The 23,175-nt window shown below is 38.6% G+C and overlaps 1 non-coding gene and 1 pseudogene across 1 annotated transcript; one reads left to right on the forward strand and one right to left on the reverse strand.

The window, feature by feature from the left end:
• Positions 1–19,693, forward strand: part of LOC148562487 (uncharacterized) — a 40,973-nt pseudogene extending 21,280 nt beyond the window's left edge.
• LOC148562489 (small nucleolar RNA R71) lies at positions 916–1,019 on the reverse strand. Its single transcript, XR_015888002.1, has one exon. It is a non-coding gene; the product is annotated as a small nucleolar RNA R71 (small nucleolar RNA).
• Positions 19,694–23,175: the final 3,482 nt, after the last annotated feature.

The following is a 23,175-nucleotide window of genomic DNA, read 5'->3' on the forward strand; positions in this document are numbered from 1 at the left end:
CTCTCTCTCTAATTTTCGAAAATATCTCCCTCTTTTTCAAAAATTTCTTTTTAATTAACTAATTATTTTTATTTTCTATTTTTGATTTCAAAAATTTCGAAAAAAAAAAATACTAACAATTTTCAAAAAAACAATTTTCAAAAATCACTAACTCTTTTTCAAAATAATTTTCGAAAATTATTCCTCCCCCATCTCATTCTATTTATTCATTCATGTCCTAACATCTCATCTCACATTCCAATCCTCACAGTTGTGTTTCTTCCTTTACATCACATCCTTTATCTCCCCCTATTCTTCTACTTACAAAGGGATCCCTATACTGTAGTATAAAGGATCTCTATTATTATTATTATCATTTTTCTGTCCATTCTTCCTTGTATTAAGAGCAGGAGCAAGGATAAGAACATTCTTGTGGAAGCAGATCCAGAACCTGAAAGGACTCTGAAGAGAAAATTAAGAGAAGATAAAATACAACAATCCAGAGATAACCTTTCAGAAATTTTCGAACAGGCAGAGGAGATGGCAGGCGAAAATAATAATAATGAAAGGAGGATGCTTGGTGACTTTACTGCACCTAATTCCAATTTACATGGAAGAAGCATCTCCATTCCTGCCATTCGAGCAAACAACTTTGAGCTGAAACCTCAGTTAGTTTCTCTGATGCAGTAGAACTGCAAGTTTCATGGACTTCCATCTGAAGATCCTTTTCAGTTCTTAACTGAATTCTTGCAGATATGTGATACTGTTAAGACTAATGGAATAGATCCTGAAGTCTACAGGCTCATGCTTTTCCCTTTTGCTGTAAGAGACAGAGCTAGATTATGGTTGGATTCTCAACCCAAAGACAGCCTGAACTCTTGGGATAAGCTGGTCACGGCTTTCTTAGCCAAGTACTTTCCTCCTCAAAAGCTGAGCAAGCTTAGAGCTGATGTTCAAACCTTCAGACAAAAAGAAGGTGAATCCCTCTATGAAGCTTGGGAAAGATACAAACAGTTGACCAAAAAGTGTCCTTCTGACATGCTGTCAGAATGGACCATCCTGGATATATTCTATGATGGTTTATCTGAGCTATCAAAGATGTCACTGGACACTTCTGCAGGTGGATCTATTCACCTAAAGAAAACGCCTGCAGAAGCTCAAGAACTCATTGACATGGTTGCTAATAACCAGTTCATGTACACTTCTGAAAGGAATCCTGTAATCAATGGGACGCCTATGAAGAAGGGAGTTCTTGAGGTTGATACTCTGAATGCCATATTGGCTCAGAACAAAATATTGACTCAGCAAGTCAATATGATCTCTCAGAGTCTGCATGGAATGCAAGCTGCATCCAACAGTACTCAAGAGGCATCTTCTGAAGAGGAAGCCTATGATCCTGAGAACCCTGCAATAGCAGAGATAAATTATTTAGGTGAACCTTATGGAAACACCTATAACTCAACATGGAGAAATCATCCAAATTTCTCATGGAAGGATCAGAAGCCTCAACAAGGCTTTAACAATGGTGGAAGAAACAGGTTTAGCAATAGCAAACCTTTTCCATCATCAACTCAGCAACAGACAGAGAACTCTGAACAAATTGCTTCTAATTTAGCAAATCTAGTCTCTGATCTATCTAAGGCCACTGTAAGTTTCATGAATGAAACAAGGTCTTCCATTAGAAATCTGGAAGCACAAGTGGGCCAGCTGAGTAAAAGGATCACTGAAATCCCTCCTAGTACTCTCCCAAGCAATACAGAAGAGAACCCAAAAGGAGAGTGCAAGGCCATTGACATAAGCGCCATGGCCGAACCTCTGAGGAGAGGAGAGGACGTGAATCCCAAGGAGGAAGACCTCCTGGGACGTCCAGTGATCAATAAGGAGCGTCCCTCTGGGGAACCAAAGGACTCTGAGGCTCATCTAGAGACTATAGAGATCCCATTGAACCTCCTTATGCCCTTCATGAGCTCTGATGAGTATTCCTCTTCTAAAGAGAATGAGGATGTTACTGAAGAGCAAACTGCCAAGTTTCTTGGTGCAATCATGAAGCTGAATGCCAAATTGTTTGGCATTGATGCTTGGGAAGTTGAACCTCCCTTGTTCATCAATGAACTAAGTGATCTGGATCAACTGACATTGCCTCAGAAGAGACAGGATCCTGGAAAGTTCATAATACCCTGTACCATAGGCACCATGATCTTTAAGGCTCTGTGTGACCTTGGTTCAGGAATAAACCTCATGCCCCTCTCTGTAATAGAGAAACTGGGAATCTATGGGGTGCAAGCTGCTAAAATCTCACTAGAGATGGCAGACAGCTCAAGAAGACAGGCTTATGGATACGTAGAAGATGTATTGGTAAAAGTTGAGGACCTTTACATCCCTGCTGACTTCATAGTCCTGGATACTGGAAAGGAAGAGGATGAATCCATCATCCTAGGAAGACCTTTCCTGGCCACAGCAAGAGCTGTGATTGATGTTGACAGAGGTGAAATAGTCCTTCAATGGAATGAGAACTCCCTTGTATTCAAAACTCAAGGATCTCCCTCTGCAACCATGGAGAGGAAGCAGGAAAGCTTCTCTCCCAGCAGAGTCAACCAGAGCCCCCACAGTCAAACTCTAAGTTTGGTGTTGGGAGGCCACAACCAAACTTTAAGTTTGGTGTTGAACTCCCATATCCAAACTCTAAGTTTGGTGTTGGAGAGTTTCAACAAAACTCTGCACATCTGTGAGGCTCCATGAGAGCCCACTGTCAAGCTATTGACATTAAAGAAGCGCTTGTTGGGAGGCAACCCAATGTTTATCTAATTTTTATTTTTATTGTTTTCCATGTTTTCTTAGGTTCATGATCATGTGGAGTCACAAAATAAATAAAAAAATCAAAAACGAAATAAAAAATAGCAGAAGAAAAATCACGCCCAGAATAGGAGCATCCTGGCGCTGAACGCCCAGAATAGGAGCATCCTGGCGCTGAACGCCCAGAACAAGCATGGTTCTGGCGTTCAACGCCAGAAATGGCAGCAAAGGGGCGTTGAACGCCCAAAATGGGCACCAACCTGGCGCTGAACGCCCAGAGTTGTGTGCAAGGGCATTTTGCATGCCTAAATTGGTGCATGGATGTAAATGCCTTGACACCTCAGGACCTGTGGACACCACAGGATCATCTCAGGATCTGTGGACCCCACAGGATCCCCACTTTACCTCCTCATAATCCTAGTTTTTATTTCCACATCTTCTTCATCTATTCCTTCTTCTTTTGCTCGAGGGCGAGCAACATTCTAAGTTTGGTGTGGTAAAACAATTATGTAAAGAATCTATAGCTCAGTGGTAGAACATTTGACTGCAAATCAAGAGACCCCTGAGATACCTCAGGGGATACATTTTCTTCCACACAATTATTGGAAGCAACTAAGGGTGGAACATCAAGAGCACTCCATCATCCTTCATGAAATCAGAGAAGATCTAAAAGCAATGAAGGAGGAGCAGCAAAGACAAGGAAGAGACATAGAAGAGCTCAAGGACATCATTAAGGTGGACTCATTCCTTGTTCTTACTCTCTCTGTTTTTCGTTTTCTATGTTATGTGCTTATCTATGTTTGTGTCTTCATTACATGATCATTAGTAGTTAGTAACTTTGTCTTAAAGTTATGAATGTCCTATGAATCCATCACCTCTCTTAAATAAAAAATGTTTTAATTCAAAAGAACAAGAAGTACATGAGTTTCGAATTTATCCTTGAACTTAGCTTAATTATATTGATGTGGTGACAATGCTTCTTGTTTTCTGAATGTATGCTTGAACAGTGCATATGTCTTTTGAAGTTGTTGTTTAAGAATGTTAAATATGTTGGCTCTTGAAAGAATGATGAGTAGGAGACATGTTATTTGATAATCTGAAAAATCATAAAAATGATTCTTGAAGCAAGAAAAAGCAGCAAAGAACAAAGCTTGCAGAAAAAAAAAATAATAATAGGCGAAAAAAAATTAGAAAGAAAAAGAAAAAGCAAGCAGAAAAAGCCAATAACCCTTAAAACCAAAAGGCAAGGGCAAATAAAAAGGATCCCAAGGCTTTGAGCATCAGTGGATAGGAGGACCTAAAGGAATAAAATCCTGGTCTAAGCGGCTAAACCAAGCTGTCCCTAACCATGTGCTTGTGGCGTGTAGGTGTCAAGTGAAAACTTGAGACTGAGCGGTTAAAGTCAAGGTCCAAAGCAAAAAAAAAAGAGTGTGCTTAAGAACCCTGGACACCTCTAATTGGGGACTTTAGCAAAGCTGAGTCACAATCTGAAAAGGTTCACCCAATTATGTGTCTGTGGCATTTATGTAGCCGGTGGTAATACTGGAAAACAAAGTGCTTAGGGCCACGGCCAAGACTCATAAAATAGCTGTGTTCAAGAATCATCATACTGAACTAGGAGAATCAATAACACTATCTGAACTCTGAGTTCCTATAGATGCCAATCATTCTGAACCTCAATGGACAAAGTGAGATGCCAAAACTATTCAAGAGGCAAAAAGCTATAAGTCCCGCTCATATGATTGAAGCTCTGTTTCATTGATAGTTTAGAATTTGTAGTATATTCTATTCTTTTTATCCTATTTTGATTTTTAGTTGCTTGAGGACAAGCAACAATTTAAGTTTGGTGTTGTGATGAGCGGATAATTTATACGCTTTTTGACATTGTTTTTAGTATGTTTTTAGTAGGATCTAGTTACTTTTAGGGATGTTTTCAATATATTTTGTGTTAAATTCACATTTCTGGACTTTACTATGAGTTTGTGTGTTTTTCTGTGATTTCAGGTATTTTCTGACTGAAATTGAGGGACTTGAGCAAAAATCAGATTCAGAGGTTGAAAAAGGACTGCTGATGCTATTGGATTCTGACCTCCCTGCACTCAAAGTGGATTTTCTGGAGCTACAGAACTCTAAATGGCGCGCTTCCAATTGCGTTGGAAAGTAGACATCCAGGGCTTTCCAGCAATATATAATAGTCCATACTTTGGCCAAGAATTGACGACGTAAACTGGCGTTCAACGCCAGCCTTCTGCCCAAATCTGGCATCCAGCGCCAGAAAAGGATCCAAAACCAGAGTTGAACGCCCAAACTGGCACAGAAACTGGCGTTCAACTCCACAAATGGCCTCTACACGTGTAACACTCAAGCCCAAGCCCAAGCACACACCAAGTGGGCCCCGAAAGCGGATTTATGCATCAATTACTACTCATGTAAACCCTAGTAGCTAGTTTATTATAAATAGGACCTCTTACTATTGTATTAGACATCTTTGGACGTCTGGTTCTTAGATCAGAGGGGCTGGCCACACGGCCATGCCTGGACCTTCACTTATGTATTTTCATACGGTAGAGTTTCTACACTCCATAGATTAAGGTGTGGAGCTCTGCTGTTCCTCAAAGATTAATGCAAAGTACTACTGTTTTCTATTCAATTCTTCTTATTTCGCTTCTAAGATATCCATTCGCACCCAAGAACGTGATGAAGGTGATGATTATGTGTGACGCTCATCATCCTTCTCCCTTATGAACGCGTGCCTGACAAACACTTCTGTTCTACATGAATTAAGCTAGAATGAGTATCTCTTAGATCTCCTAACCAGAATCTTCGTGGCGTAAGCTAGAATGATGGCGGCATTCAAGAGAATCCGGAAGGTCTAAACCTTGTCTGTGGTATTCTGAGTAGGATTCAATGATTGAATGACTGTGACGAGCTTCAAACTCGCGAGTGCTGGGCGTTAGTGACAGACGCAAAAGGAGGGTGAATCCTATTCCAGCATGATCGAGAACCGACAGATGAATAGCCGTGCCGTGACAGGGTGCGTGAGCATATTATTCACTGAGAGGAGGGGATGTAGCCACTGACAACGGTGATGCCCTTGCATACAGCCAGCCATGGAAAGGAGTAAGACAGATTGGATGAAGATAGTAGGAAAGCAGAGGTTCAGAGGAACGAAAAGCACCTCCATTCGCTTATCTGAAATTCCTACCAATGAATTACATAAGTATCTTTATCCCTATTTTACTATATAATATTCGAAAACACCATTATCACTTTATATCTGCCTGACTGAGATTTACAAGGTGACCATAGCTTGCTTCATACCAACAATCTCCGTGGGATTCGACCCTTACTCACGTAAGGTATTACTTGGACGACCCAGTGCACTTGCTGGTTAGTTGTATCGAAGTTGTGACAATTATGAATTAAGATCAGAGCACCAAGCTTTAGAGCCATTACCAGGGATTATTCGAACCTGGAGATCACAATTTCGTGCACCACTAACTAAACTTCATTCTAGCAATAGATTGAAGTGTTACTGGTAGTGTTTCTTTTGTTTTGTTTGTATGTCAGGTACAGGGAGAGCCACTCCTGTTTTATCTGAAACTGACCAGAGAACTCTTAGAAGGCTAAGAAGAGCTGAAAGAGGGAAAAATATTGTTGGAGAGGAAGAATCTGAGGAAGAATATCACGAGATGGAAGGAGATCCATCTAATCCAGGAGGAGGGGTTAACAATAACCCACAACAGAGGAGAGTACTGGCCTCCTATACTTTTGCAAATGCTAGACATTGTGGAAGCAACATTCTCACCCCTGATGTCAATGCAAATAACTTTGAACTGAAGCCACAACTCATCACATTGGTCCAAAATAACTGCTCGTTTGGGGGAGGACCATTGGAGGATCCAAATCAACATTTATCCACTTTCTTGAGAATTTGTGACACAATTAAAAGCAATGGAGTGCACCCTGACATATACAAGCTGTTGTTATTCCCATTCTCTCTCAGGGACAAGGCCACTCAATGGCTAGAAACATTTCCGAAGGAAAGCATTAACACATGGGATGATTTGGTGAGCAAGTTTCTCGCCAAGTTTTACCCCCCTCAAAGGATCATCAGGTTGAAGACTGAGGTGTAGACATTCACGCAATTGGATGCTGAAAATCTGTATGAAGCATGGGAGAGATATAAGGCTCTGCTGAGGAAATGTCCACCAGAAATGTTCACTGAGTGGGACAAGCTACAGAACTTCTATGAAGGACTCACTTTAAAGGCTCAAGAAGCACTTGATCACTCAGCTGGAGGATCATTGCAACTGATGAAAACTGTAGAAGAAGCTCAAAATCTTATTGACATGGTGGCTAATAATCAGTATTTCTTTGCGCATCAAAGGCAACGCCAACCATCACAAAGGAGAGGAGTAATGGAGCTAGAAGGAGTGGACTCAATCTTAGCTCAAAACAAAATGATGCAGCAACAAATTCAACAACAGTTTGAACAAATGGCCAAAAGGATTGATAGCCTTCAAGTAGCAGCTGTAAACACAAGCCAACCATCAACTGTATGGGTGCAGAATGAAGAAAGCCAAGAAGAGCAACAACAGGAGCAAGTGCAGTACATGCATAACCAAAACTCTGGACAGAATGAAGTGTATAGTGACACATACAATCCATCCTGGAAGAACCACCCAAACCTCAGATGGGGAGATAATCACAACCAGAACCAACAACCATGGCAGAGGAACTCAAACCAAAACACTTCAAGAAACAACCAAAACCACAACCAGCAGCAAACTAACCAAAACCCTTACAGAAAACCTCAAAACAACTACCCCAACCCCAACCATTACCAATCCAATAACCAACCCACCAACCAAAATGCCTATCATCCACCATCCACATCTCATAACCCATCACAAGCATCACCTGAATCTCAAAGACTCAATAACTTGGAAACCTTGATAGACAAAATGTGGAAATACCAGGAAATGACAACCAAGAACCATGAAGCCTCCATGAAGAGCCTAGAGAGGCAGATTGGGCAAATCTCCAAGCAGATTTCTGTTGATAGACCTTCAAGCTCACTGCCGAGTGACACAATCCCAAATCCTAAGGAAGAACGCAAGGCGATACAATTAAGGAGTGGGAGAACATTGATGAGCAACAATGACACTACAAAGAAGCAAGTAGAGAGCAGCAAAAGACCAATAGAAGATGAAAAGCAAACAAAGGCAGATGAAGCCAAGGATCAAGTTGTGATGCCAAACAAGAGCACTGAGAAACTCAAAGAAAAGAACAACCAACCACACAGTTCAAAAGAAGTGATTCAGGGACAGCAGCAAGTAGGAAAGAGCATCACACCTCCACTGCCATATCCCCAGAGGTTCAGGAAAGAGACTAAGGACCAACATTTTCATAAGTTCCTTGAGACTTTCAAAAAGCTGGAGATCAACATTCCCTTGGCTGAAGCACTTGAACAAATGCCTCTGTATGCCAAGTTTTTGAAGGAGCTTATCAACAAGAAAAGAAGTTGGGATGAGAAAGAGACCACACTACTTACTGAGGAATGCAGGGCTTTGATTCAAAAAGGGCTTCCTCCTAAGCTTGAAGACCCCGGGAGCTTCTTGCTGCCTTGCACCGTTGGGGAATTAACCATCACTAAGGCAATGTGCGATCTAGGAGCAAGTATTAACTTAATTCCCTCCTCTTTGGTGAAAAAGCTGCGTATAAAGGAAGTTAAACCAGTACAGATATCTCTAGAGCTGGTAGATAAGTCAATGGTATACCCAGGGGTGTGATTGAAAACCTTCTAGTCAAGGTAGACAAATTCATATACCCTGCAGGTTTTGTAGTTCTAGATTCAGATGAGGATGAAAGTGACTCCATCATACTGGGGAGACCTTTCTTAGCCACTGCTAGGGCCATCATAGACGTAGAGCAAGGTGAATTAACTCTCAGAATGCATGATGAGAGTGTCGCTCTGAGAGTATTACCAGAAACACAGCTCAGTGATGAGAAGAAAGATTATATGGACCTCGGCAAGGAAGACTCACAGTTGAAGGAAGGAAGTAATAAGACAAGTAACAGCAACCTCCCAATGCAAGAGATTGTGCAGAATGATGCTGAAATTCAAGAGGATGTTGGAGTATTAGCCACCAAGAATAGAAATCTCCAAAGTAAGCCTACGGCCAAAGAAGAAAGATCAACAAAAGAAAAGAAGAAGCGCAGAAACAAAACAAAAAAGGGTAGGAAGAACAGAAAAATTCCAACAGAAGGGCTTTCCAAAGGTGATAAAGTGCAATTGATTTATCAACAACTAGGAGCAAGCCAACAGACTGATGATTACTACACTGTCAGCAATATACTCTCATTAGAGCATGCTGAAATTGAACACCAAGGAACAAAGAGGAGGATCACAGTCAGGGGAGACAAGTTGAGGCACTACAATCATCAACCACCATAAAAGAAAGCCCCAGTGTCAAGCTAGTGACAATAAAAGAGCGCTCCATGGGAGGCAACCCATGATTTAAGATTTATGTCATTTTAAATTCAATAAGCCATGATCACCTGAGCATGATTTTTTTTTCTTTTCATGAACGTACTTAATGAATGCATGCACTGTTTTGAAACATATGCTAAGACTTCTAAAGTTTGGTGTGCCTTCAAGCACACCAAACCAGTGTTACAAACATTTTCATACTATATGCTTAGTTATCCTAATGAAGCATATGACCAAACACTAAGTTTGGTGTTTTTCTTTTCATGAAAATTAAAAATCATGCACCAATGATCATACGTTGTCACTTTCTGAGACTTTACAATTGAAAAGAAATCATATTCTGTGATGAAGGCATCAATTGTGATTAACTACTGGCATCTCACATTTACCCCTTAACAAGAGACAAGTTTGGTGTTCATCAAACCTTGATGCACTGATTAAAGGACACAATTGATCCTTCATGAAAAAAAAGAAAAAAGAAAAAGAAAAATTATAATGAAAGCATTTCTTATAAATATTTAACCAAGAGTGACATTGGGATTTCAAGAACACTAGTTGGAGGAAGAAACATTTTTAAACTATATGACCAAACATTAAGTTTGGTGTCCTCCAAGAAAAGTCACGGTTAAAATGGATATAAGGAATGAGAGTTCACATAGTTGTTAATAAAGGAAGTATTCTTGCCACGGTTTGATAATGTTGATCTGTGTTGCTTTGTTGTGATGGTTAGGTGGTCAAAGAACACTCAATGAAAGAGACAAGACAAAGGGAGAGCATAGCATGAGGACAAAATTCCATCACATGCCTCAAAAAGTGAATCTGCCCACTTCTTGGAATGATCACGTTGAAAATCATTGAAGAAGCAAATTTTATCCTCATTCACCTTCACATGCACACCTTTGATTCGCATAGTATCCAATTGCATCCCATCCCTCCATTGTTCATTTAAGTAACTATAACACACCACTTTCAAGCCATGCACATAACCGAAGAGTTGCACACTCCCTGCTCTCCAACCATTCAAACTCTATTTCATTTATCACTTTTCATCATATAAGCTCAGCCTCAAACATTTTCCTTCTCAAGAGCAAATCAAAACCTCCAATATTCTTCACAAACCCATTAACCTCTAAGAAGATCAACCAATCAAGTGATTATGGCCTCTTCCTCAAGAACCAAACGGAGAAAAGGAAAAGAACCTGAGGTGGAAGAGAATACACCAGAATATGACCGATGGAGATTTAGATCTTGGTACCATCAATTACAACTTCAATGGATGAATGAGAAGAAGATATATCCAGAGGTTCCACTCTTGCTACCAGATGAAGGGTGCCAAGAAATGAAGGACAAGATTAGAAAGAGGAAATGGGAAGAACTCGTCTTACCTATCACTCGGGTCAATGCAAATATCATAAGAGAGTTCTATGCCAACATCCCAAGACTTAACACGGGTGAAGCCCCAATGTACAAGAGCTATGTACGGGGGATGGAAGTAGACTTTAGTTCAGATGCCATCAAGAAAGTCTTGGGACTAAAATCAGTCCGCTTTGGTGAACCGGGATACCACCAAAGGGTAAATGGAGATCCGGATTATGATAGAATTTCGAGAGATATTTGTATGGTGAACTCAGAATGGGAAGGAGATGCCAAAAATAAATACAAGTATCTGAGGAGAGGAAACCTTACCCCGGAAGCAAAGGGATGGTATGAGCTATTGAAAATATCAATTCTGGGCACAGTAAACACCTCAGAAGTCAACAGGAAAAGAGCTGTTATGTTGCATTGCATCATGGTGGGAAGAGAGGTGAAGGTGCATGAAATCCTTGCAAAGGATATTCAAAAACTGGCAGAGAAGAACTCGGCTGGGTCTTGGTTATACTACCCAAGCACCATTTTGAGGTTGTGTGCAAGAGCTAAAGTGCCAATGGAGGAAGATAACCCAACATGGTTGAACCCGGGCATGCCTATAACCATTGAAAGAATGATGATGGTTACTGAAGCGCAGCAGAGCCGAAGACCACACGGAAGAAGGCAAAGAGAAGAACCAATGGAGGAAGAAGAGTTACAAGAGGAGGAAGAGCCACAAGAGGAAGAAGAACAGCAACACATTCCACCACATAACACTCTGGATATGACTCAGATGCAGGAAGCAATTGGAAGATTATCACAACAGTACATGATAACTCAAGAAAGGCAAGAGGAATACCATTCACTGTACATGAAAAACCAACAAGAGCAAGAGGAACGGCAACTAAGAATGATGAACAGACAAAGTGAGTTTGAGTCAAAATTCTTCGTGATGCAAGAGGAGCATGCCTTTCAATCTCACGAATCATTTGGAAAGTTGGCACAAATGCAAGCTGAAAATATGAGGGCTCTCAAAGAGTTCACAACCCTCCAAGATGCAAGATATGAAGTCCAAGCCGACTACAACATAAATAGTCAAATCAAAATGAACTATATTGGAGAGCATCTGCACAACATGGATCCAGTATTTCCAACTTTCGATGAATTCTTCAAAGGGAAAAGTGAGATAGAAGTAAGCAAGGCTATGAGACTTGAAGATAGAGTAGAGGAGGCGATGAATAGAGCTGGGTTCTGGTGGGGTCAACAAACAACAGACATGGACACAGAGAACACCAACAACCAAGTGTATGAAAGAAGAAAGAAAAAGCATGACAAATGAAAGGTGGACTTGCTCCTTGTTCATCACTACAAAGAAAAAAAACATGCATCTTATCTGTTTAAAATAGTCTTTGCATTATGTTTGTTTCCCTTAAAATAAGTAAGCTAGTCTAAGTGTGTGCTTGTGTGTTTACTTTCACTTAACAAAAAGCATGCTTTGTCCCCTGCATCTTTAATTCAATAAAAGAAATGTTTGAATGTGAAGTGAGATAGTTCTCTGTTAGATAGAAGTACAATAAAAGTAAGTGGTGGTATGTATGTGTGATTGTATGATAGCTCACTTTTAGTGAATAAGAGAACTAGGATGTCTCCTTCTAAGTAGAAAGTGGCCTACTGTCTATGAATCTCAATCAAATAAAAGTTCTTGGTTAAAAAGAAAAACAAAAAGAGAAAAGAAAAAGCCAAAAATTGGCAATAGAATAAAAGAAAAAAGAAGTAAAGCTAGACACCAATAGCTTGAACCTTAGAATACATGCATGTGGTGTCTTTGTACTAGGATCTGCTTGGATTATTAAGTTCTTTGGAGTGCATCAACACTCGGTGACTTGGGTTAACTAACCCGGGATCATCAGCTGAAAGTCCACTATCAAGAGCAACCTAACTACAAGGCATTTAGTAACCCAAAGAGGTGCTGGGCATCAATGTTTTAAGAAGGAATGTGAGCCAAGTGTCTATAGTGAATAATGTGTCAAGTATAAAGAAAGAAATGAACTTGTTACACATGACAATGAACTAAAGCTTATAAAAAAATAATAGTCAAGGACAAAGGAATAATGAGAGGTCATAGCAGTGTGTTGCTTGATGCTTGAAGGAGACTTTCTAGGCCTAAAAGTCAATAAGAAGTGAGTGTTTACATATCCACATAAAACCCCATGAACTACCAATAATACTCTGCTAGCATGAACATCCTCTTCAATTTCATTCTTTCTTCTCAATAATTCTTTTCTTGCTTGGGGACAAGCAAGCTTTAAGTTTGGTGTTGTGATGACAAGTCATCTTAGCCTAGTTTCACTAGTCTTTTTCTTTTGTTTTCAATTGATTTTATGCACTTTCTTGAGCCTTAAGTAAGCCAATTGGGTAGAATTTCATATTTCCTTTGATTCAATCAACCATGGATGAATTAATGCAAGTTCATGAGATTTTGTGCTATAATTGTCATATATTATGAAAGAAACACAATCTCATGATTTGGAGCATAGCTTTGATTGTTTTGATTGATTGATGATAGGTGAAAAGAGTTTTGAAGAAGGTTGAAGAAAGAAGGAATGGCTAGGAGCAAGAGAGAACAAAAAGCTTGAGCCAAAGTTTGCCTCAAACTTTAGCTCAAACTTTTGGAAGAGTTGAAAACACCCTGGAGGAAAAAGCTTGAGCCAACGTTTGCCTCAAACTTTTTGGCAAACGTTGGCATCACAAAACCAACACCCTGGAGGAGAAAAGCTTGCGCCAACGTTTGCCTCAAGCTTTTTGGCAAACGTTGGCGCCACACTTGCACACCCTGGAGGAGAAAAGCTTGCGCCAACGTTTGCCTCAAGCTTTTTGGCAAACGTTGGCGCCACACATGTACACAAGGGGATCCACGTTTGGCTAAAAGTTTGACCTCAAACTTTAGCTCAAACGTGGATATCAGCAAAAGGAGGGCAGCTGGTATAAAAAGCTTGAGCCAAAGTTTGCCTCAAACTTTGACTCAAGCTTTTGTGATTCTTGGCCCGGTTCACAATGGGTTTCTCTCCAACTCCAAGAGCAATCAACAGAGGCTTTTACCAACCCAATTCCATCAAGAGCAAAGGCCCAATTCAAGGCTTGAAGATCATTTAAAGAAATTGTATAAATAGCTTAGGATTTAAGTTTTAAAAGAGCTTTTCTTTGGAGAGAATTTTGGGAACACTTACAGAGAGCTCACCTTTACATTTTTGAATTGTTGCTTTAGAATTCTAGAAAATTGGAAAGGAGAATTGATCTCTCTTCTTCCTTGTTCTTGCTCAGCACTCTTTACTTTTCTTGTTTTGGATCTTGGGTGGAGAATTGAAGAAATTCTGTTTCAATCTCACCTTGAGATCTTGTTTAAATCTCTGCACAATTGAATTTCCATTTCTGTTAATTGCTTCTTCTTCTACTCATTCTGCAACTTACTTTTCTTTATTTCCGATTGCATCGTTCTTGTTGGATCTAGGAAGGCAGTGAGATCTAGACTCAGCTATCTAGTCTCTTGAGTCCTGAGATCTACAGTTTTCAATTTCAATTTCCTTATTTCGTCGCTACACCAAGCTTTTTCTCAATTCCGTTTTAGATCCGGTTTAATTCAAGTCATCTTCTACTTTTCTGTTTATTGCATTTTACTTTTCCTTGTTTGATTTCTGCAAATCCCATTCCCAATTCCCTTTACAAAATTCAAGCCATTTACATTTCTTGCACTTTAAGATTCTGCAATTTACATTTCTTGCAATCTAAGTTTCTGCAATTTATATTACTTGCACTTTAAGATTCAGCCTCTTTAATTTCTCTGCACTTTAAATTCTTGCCAATTGTCCCTCTCCCTTTTAATTTCATGCAATTTAGCTTCTGTCAAACACAAACCACTCAAATCAACTCTTGATTTGCTTGACTAAGTCAACCACTAAACTAAAATTGCTCAATCCTTCAATCCCTGTGGGATCGACCTCACTCCCGTGAGTTTTATTACTTGATGCGACCCGGTGCACTTGCCGGTGAGTTTTGTGTGTTTGGAATTCGGTTTCCGAAAATACACATCAAAGGGTAAGCAATTTATTCAATGCAACTAACTACATGCAAGAAACTATGCTAAATACTATCTATCTATATATATACTATGATTCTTATGGAGTCTGGTAAAAACAAACAAGAGAATTTCAATCAATCCAAAGTTAAAATTTAGGGCTAAGACAAAGCAAATTTAGCAATATGATCAATGTCCAAATATTTGATTTGAAATTTTCAAAATTAAGTTCAACGACTTGCAAGAAGACATAAGATAAGGGAAACATAGAATTGAGCGATTGAACCCCTCACCAGATGTGTTTACACTCTAGCCGCTCAGTGTTTAGGGCTTAATCACTCAATCCTCCTTTAATCATGTTTCTTAAAAATTTTCAAGTCGTCTAACAATCAACTAATATTTGATGCATGAATGCAAATGTCATGAGGACTTTTATGGGTTGTAATGGGGCTTAGGTAAGGGTAGGATTAATATGGTTAAGTGGGCTAATAGATTGGATCTTTGATTAGCCCAAGCATGCCACCTAATCCTATATCATCCTATATACACATAACAAAACAACCTAACTACCCATTTATCCCTTTTTCACATTCAATCATGCATGCTTCTTTCCAATTCAACCACATATGCATCTCTTATTTACATTCTTATTATCATATCTTTTTTTCTTTTTCTCTTTTTCTTTTTTTTTCGTATACAAAGTATGTACACCAAAATTTTCTTTTATCATATAAGAGAGATGCATATGTTTGAAGTAATAGATGCATGAGTGTTTACCCATTTTTTCAAATATTCTCAATGAGACCCAAAGCAAACTAACTACCAATATTTTCCATAAATTCCTCCCACACTTGATTAATACACACACTCAAACCCAAGCTAATCAAAGATAAAATTCATGGACATAATGATCTTTCAGTTAGGGTGAATGATGTGCTTAAAGTTAGAATAAAAGGGAATTAAAAGCTCAAAAAGTGGTTTACAAGGGTAGATGTAAGGGTTGGCCATATAGGTTTGTGAGTTTAATTTCAAAAAAAATTGGCCTCAATCATACTAAATGCAATTCAAAACATCAAATATAGGACATATAGACTAAAGTAAATCTAATATCACAATAATAAAAGGAGTATATCACATAAGAACAAAAATTGTGATTGAAAATATGCAATCACACAATCAAAGCTCAAATCTCACTTGGTATTTGTTCAAGCTCTTTTCTATGTTCCATAAAAAAAAATACTTCAAGCCGGCAGCTGGAACCACCACAGAGCATTCCCACACCATCATTGTGTATCAGCGTCATCACCACCCACCACCACCGGACGGTGGAGATCTTTAGATTTGATCACCTCCGGTTCGATTTTTGGCACGGAGGACCGTGCATGATTTAAGTGTGGGGAGGATCTGCGATTTTTTTGGTGTAACCATTCTCTCCCGAACACGCTTTATTTAGTTTATTTGCTATTTTATGATGATTTTGTGAATATTTCTAGTACTTAGTCTTTTGCTACATATTAGTATTTTAGTTATTTATGTATATAGTAGTTGCTTTTAGTTATCTTTAGCATTGCACTTTATTTTGCATGATATGGTATAGATATAGATTGTGATTGGTTGTTGTGAATAGTATATGCCTAGTTTAATTTTGATCCTAATTGTTCATGTTCATTTTTGTTTGTTGAAAATTAGGAAAGGAACTGGGAAATTTTGAAAAATTTGCATCCATCACAACAACATACATACATATAGGAAATAATTTTGGTGAAAAACAACAAAGATTTTCAAAAAACTTGCTTGAATGATTTTTATGGAACATAGAAGAGGAAAGAACAAATACCTTGAGAGTTTTGAGCTATATTGAGTGGTTACACATTTTAACCACTAATTTTGTTCATTGTGTGCTAGATCCCTTGCTTCTATGATTGTAATCTTGGTTTTGCTTAATTCTTTATTTCCAATGATTGACGTTTTGAATTGCATTGAGCATGATTGAGGCCATCTTTGATTAAACTTACTTTACCCATATAGCCTACCCTTTGCATCTACCATTGTTAACCCCCTTTGAGCTTTATTTATCCCATTGTTCTTGATATTAGCACATTACAACCTTAAGTGGAAGACCATGATTTACCTTGGTTTTGTATCCTTGATTAGCTTAGGTTGAGGAGTGTGTTACATTTAAGTGTGGAGGAAATTTTGGGAAACATTGGTAGTGAATGAAAATGTTTAATTTGGGTATTTCATTGAAAATTTTGGAAAATAGGAGCATTCATGTATGAACTACTAAACCATATGCATTTATCTTTCTTTTAAAAAAATGATGGGATGAAAGTTGCCCCAAAGAGAAAAGAAAGGAATAAAGAATTGCATATGTGAAATGAATGATAAAGCATACATGAATGTTTGTGAAAAAGAAATGATGGGAAGTTAGGATTGCATATTCTTGTTATCAGATTGATAAAGGTTGAGTTGGATACTTAAACTAATCAAGGATTCAAATAATTTTAGTCCGCTTAGCCATATCTATCCTACCTTATCCCTAACCCCATTATCACCATGTAAAGTCCTCATGATAATTGCATTCATACATCACTTGTTTGTTGATTGTTAGATGAAATGCAAATCCTTGAAAGCATGATTAGGAGGAGACTTGAGTGATTAAACCCTTAGACACCGAGTGATTAGAGTGTATACACACCTAGTGAGGGTTCAATTACTCAACTCTATGTTTCCATACTTCTTATCATGAATTCTTGCAAGTTGCTTCATTTTGATGAGTTTAATCAATTCTCTAGATTTTGGTTGCGTTGAATTACCTCTTTGCTTTGCCCTATATGTCTATATACTTGCTTGGAAATCTGTTTGTCTGTTTTCACCAATTTTATATAGATACTATAGATAGATATAGATATATATAGTATACACATACTTGCATGCATATAGATAGTTGCATTTAATAAGTTGATTATCCCTTTTTATCATTCTCCTTGTTAGTTGAGCATGAGGACATGCCATTGTTTAAGTGTGGAAGAATTGATGAGTCCATATTTGATGATATATTTTGATTCAATTTGGATGGATTTTATCACATAAACTCACACTTAAGCACCAAAATAGCATCCTTTTGTGATTTCTCCCCAATTTGAACCTAAATGTGAAAACATGTGCTTTTGTGCTTAAATTAGTGATTTTAGTTCTACTTTCATGCCATTCGATGTCGTGATATATTTTGTGAGTAATTTCAGGTCATTGAGGCAAGATTGGCTAGGCAAAAGTGGAAGAAAGCATGTACAAGGGAGAAAACATGAAGAAAATAAGGAAAAACATACATAGCCAAGTGTGCGTGCGTACAAGAAGGAATTTGCATGTGTGCGTGTGCATAAGTACTCGTGCATACACACAGAAGAATATTAAGCCAAGTGTACGTACGCACACATCTGTGCATATGCACAGGACCCTGCACGTAATTTCATTAATGAAACATGTGCTGCGTCATTTCTGAGGGCTTTTGGCCCATTTTGGAAGGCTTGAAGGCTGAATTTGGATGCTATATGAAGGGGAATTCAACACATATCAAGAGAGCTCACTTAGATAGTTTTTAGAACATAATTAAGAGTAGGAGTAGTGTAGAGTAGAATGCTCTCTTAGGGTTTCATTTTCATTTCTATTGTAGTATTTTATAGCAAGCTTTAATTTTGGATTTTGCTTCTTTAATTGTAAGTACTCTCAATTTTCTCTTTAATTATAGCATTTTTACTTTCATTTCTTTTTGGTTCAAGTTACTTTGTTCATGATTGCAATTTTGAGTTCTTGAAGTTTTGATTGATGAATTTTATGTTTCATGCTTCCTTTCTGTTTGATTTCTTATTTATATTTGGTTTTGTGAATAGTTGGTTATAGTTTCCTAATTTTCCTTGCAATTTCTCATGTTTTGGCTTTATCCCCACCAAGTGTTTGTGAAAATACCACTTGGTAATTTTGAGTAGATTTTTACACCTTGGCTTGGGGTTTGAGTTCCTAGGATACTAGAGTCATAATGTCTGACATTTGGTGGTAATTCTTGGGGAGTTAGTTGAATCTTGTTTCCATTAAAGCTAGCCTTTTATCAACTAGTTTGGTAAGTTGGTTAGGACTTATGGATTAAGGTCAATTATGCTTGCTTGACTTACTCCTCGATGTTTGGGGTTAACTAAGCGAGATTAACTCATGTTAATTTCCATAGTTGTGGTTATGGCAATGATAGGATTCCTTGGACTCTCATTCTCAAGTCAAGACTTTTCATGCATATCTTAGCATTTTCACTAGTTTTGATCTTGTTTCCTTTTTGCTTGCATTAATTCCAAGTTTGATCATCTCTTTGTTCTTTTATTTGTTAAGTTCATTTAATCTTTCGTTCCTTGATTCAAAACCCCTTTTTCTTAACAACCAAGATAGTAGCACTTCAATTGTGTCCTAGAGAGAACGACCCGAGGTTGTATTACTCTTAATCTCAGTTTATAATTGATTTGAATATTACATTTGATTGATGCTCAATTGTTGGGTTTGGACTATACTTGCAACGGACGAATTCTATTTTTAGTGGAAAAATCCAAATCTATGCTCTTGGGCATTGTCTCCCCCCAAGACACCCGGATAACCCTTTTCCGGTTGATCTTGAGAAATATCCGGTGTTGCCTAAAGCACCTGAGTACAAGCCCAGGATGCAATATCCTCAGAGACTTCAGAAGGCCTCCAAAGACAAGAAATTTTCCAAAGTTTTAGAGGTCTTCAGGAAGCTTCAGATCAACATTTCTTTTGCAGATGTCCTTGAACAAATGCCTCTTTTTGTCAAGTTCATGAAGGAGTTGTTGACTAACAAGAGGAATTGGAAAGAGAGTGAAACCGTGGTGCTTACTAAGGAATGTAGTGCTATTATTCAACAGGATCTCCTAGAGAAAATGCAAGATGTGGGAAGCTTTTTTATTCCTTGCACCATTGGAGACATCGCTATTCAGAGGGCATTATGAGACCTTGGAGCTAGCATCTTCCTCATGCCACTTTCATTGATGAGAAAGCTCCAAATTGATGAGGTAAAACCCACACGTATTTCTCTTCAACTTGCTAACCGACCAATTAAGTTTTCTTTGGGAGTTGTTGAGAATTTACTTGTGAAAGTAAGACTATTTATTTTTCCTTCTAAATTTTTCTTACTGGATATGGAAAAGGATAAAAATGCCTCTATTATTTTGGAAAGACCTTTTTTAGCTACAGAAAGAGCCCTTATTGATGTTCAAAGGGGTGAATTAACTCTTAGAGTCAATGAAGAGGAAGTTGTCCTTAATGTGTTTGAGGCCTTGCAACACTTCAGTGGTTCTAAGGGTGTATGAGAGTTGATCTTGTTAAGCCATTGGTTCAAGAGGTATTGGTAGCTGAAGAGCTTGAAGGTGTTCTAGAACTTCCTTTTGAGGATAATTTGCTTGAGATTGATGATCCTCCACCTCAGAAAGAGAGACCTCACATGCCTATTATAGAGGAAGGGCCTCCGAAACTTGAGTTGAAACTCTTGCCTCCATCTTTGAAGTATAAATTCATAGGCGAGCATGATTCTTATCTAGTGATTATTAGCTCCTCTCTGAGGCATAAGGGAGTGGAAGCGCTACTTAGAGTACTCAAGAGGCATAAAACGGCTCTTGGGTGGACCATTAGTGATTTGAAGGGGTTTAGTCTGGCTAAGTGTATGCACAAGATCTTGCTTGAGGATGGTGCTAAACCAGTTGTGCAACCACAAAGGCAACTAAATCCAACCATGAAAGAGGTGGTTCAAAAAGAGGTAATGAAACTTTGGGAAGCCAGTCTTTCGAGGGTGGTTGGAGTTTATTCAGTGCTCCACATCCCAACGAGCAACCGCTCAGAGGTTAGCATAGACCGAGCAGTGATGATTCACTGTATCATGCTTGGTAATGAGGTAGAAGTGGATCGAGTGATTCTGCAGGAGATTTATAGCATTGCTTCCAATGCCTCTACTAGTGCCAGGCTGGCATTTCTGCACCTGATTTACCCTCTGTGATGCTGCCAGGGTACGGATTGATCATGATACCCTCATCCCCATTGAGAAGCCCATCTCCAGGAAGACGATAGAGTATGCTTGGGAGTATGCTAGATCCTCGAGGGAGGAGCCAGTTCACCCACCTCAGGCAAAGGAGCCAGCAGTGCCTCAGAGACATTAGTTTCCTCCTCATAAGTACTAGCAGTAGCTGACCTCTTCTATTGAACAGCTGAGGATGGATCATGAGGGCCACTCTGCTCTCCTTCAATAGCTTTTGGAGGAGGAGCAGAGTCAGCGGTGGGAAATGGAACAGATGAGGCAAGAATTCAGATCTTAGAGAGGATTCCCGGGAGGAAGCAGCCACCAGGACGACTGAGGTGGTTGAGTTCTTTTTATGTTATTTCCTTATTTCTAGTTTCAGTTATTATATCATATTTTCTGTTATTTGTTTCCAATCCTTTTGCATGAGTAGTAGTAATTTTAGCTTTTTTGTTTATTATTTCCTATTTTTATTTTTAGTTAAACGTTGTCTTATGTATCAGCCAATGAGCTTGAATCTGAGAAAGAAAAGAAAAAAAAGAAATGGTATAATGCATGAGAACTTGAGTTTATATATTCTGAATTATCTTATTTATTTTGATGTGGTGGTATATATCTGTAGCTCTGAATGTATGAACTGAATAGTGCATATTTGAGCTTGGAATTAAGATTGTTAGTTCTTGAATTACAGGAGTTTGGAGAAGTATTATGAATTCTCTAAATTAAATAAGAAATTAATCCTTGAAACAAAAGAAACAACAAAAACAAAAGAAGAAAAGAAAATAAAAAGTAAGGTCCAAGGCTCTGAGCATCAATGGCTAGGAAGGTTAAGTATGATCAAAATCTCAAAAGAGTTGTTCTCCTAGCCATATGCTTGTGGTGTGAATGTGTTAAGGAATTCGAGACAGAGCACTTAGAGTCAAGACCAAGTGCGATTAAAGAGTATGCCAAAGGCTCTAAGTACCACTGACTAGGAAAAATTAAAAGATATATCAGAGCTCAAAGAGTTCCCCAGTTAAGTGCTTGTGGTGTTTTTGTGTCAACTAAAGCTTGAGACAAAATATTTAGTCACGGCTAAGCTCAAGGTGCAAACCACCAAAGAAAATAACAAAAGGTAAAGCTGTGTTCAAGGATTAATTAGAGGTTACAAAGAAAGAAAATTCATAATATTATCCGGATTCTAGTTCCAAGGGATATTAACATGCCTAAACTCCAAAGGATAGTGAGATGCCGAAACTGTTCAGGATCACAGTGTCATAAACCCCACTCAGAGAATAGGCAGGAGCTTAATTGAAAACTCAATTATTAGGCTAATCAACTTCTCAGTTTGATATTGTTTTTTTTTAGTTGCTTGAGGACAAGCAACAATTCAAGTTTGGATTTGTGATACATGAGCATCTTTTTTTATTTTCTTATTATTTTAGATATGAATTTATTGAGTTCTATTGAGATTTTAGTGTTTGAAGCCTATTTAGATGCTACTTTGAGGTGCATTGTGGTTTTAATTTTCTAAGTACAAATTCAGGAGAGTTTGGCAGAGTTCGTGTAGAAGAAAAAAGAAGAAATGTGATGCTGCCAAGCTAGTGCCAAATGCACTACTAGTCGTTTGGCGCTGAGTGCCTCGTAATACGTGCAACCGTTTTATTGGGTTGGCTCTAAATATCACGACTTGGCTTTAGCACCGGGAGCTTCGTAAAATATGCCTGACACACACGCTGATGGCGCCAAACACTCAGCTTGGCATTTCGCGCTAGGAAGGCAGCAAATGCACCAATTGATTCAGCCTCAGCGGCTCTGATGAGCGGATAATTTATACCCATTTTGGCATTGTTTTTATATAGTTTTTAGTATGTTTTAGTTAGTTTTTATTATATTTTTATTAGTTTTTATTCAAAAATCACATTTCTGGACTTTACTATGATTTTCTGTATTTTTTTGTAATTTCAGATATTTTCTGGCTGAAATTGAGGGACCTGAGCAAAAATCTGATTCAGAGGCTGAAAAAGGACTGCAGATGCTGTTGGATTCTGACCTTCCTGCACTCAAAGTGGATTTTCTGGAGCTACAAAAGCCCAATTGGTGCTTTCTTAATTGCATTGGAAAGTAGACATCCTGGGCTTTCCAGCAATATATAATAGTCCATACTTTGCCCGAGATTTGATGGCCCAAACTGGCGTTCAAAGTCTGCCTAAAATTTTTAGCGTAAAACGCCCAAACTGGCACCAGAATTGGAGTTAAACGCCCAAACTGGCACCAAAGCTGGCGTTTAACTCCAGGAACAGCCTAAGCACGAAAAAGCTTCAATGCTCAGCCCAAGCACACACCAAGTGGGCCCGGAAGTGGAATTCTGCACTATCTACACTTAGTTACTCATTTTCTGTAAACCCTAGTTACCAGTTTAGTATAAAAACTAACTTTATAGAT

The sequence above is a fragment of the Arachis ipaensis genome, chromosome B6, assembly GCF_059453495.1.
Source record: "Arachis ipaensis isolate K30076 ecotype BB chromosome B6, ASM5945349v1, whole genome shotgun sequence".
Taxonomy (NCBI): Eukaryota; Viridiplantae; Streptophyta; class Magnoliopsida; order Fabales; family Fabaceae; genus Arachis; species Arachis ipaensis.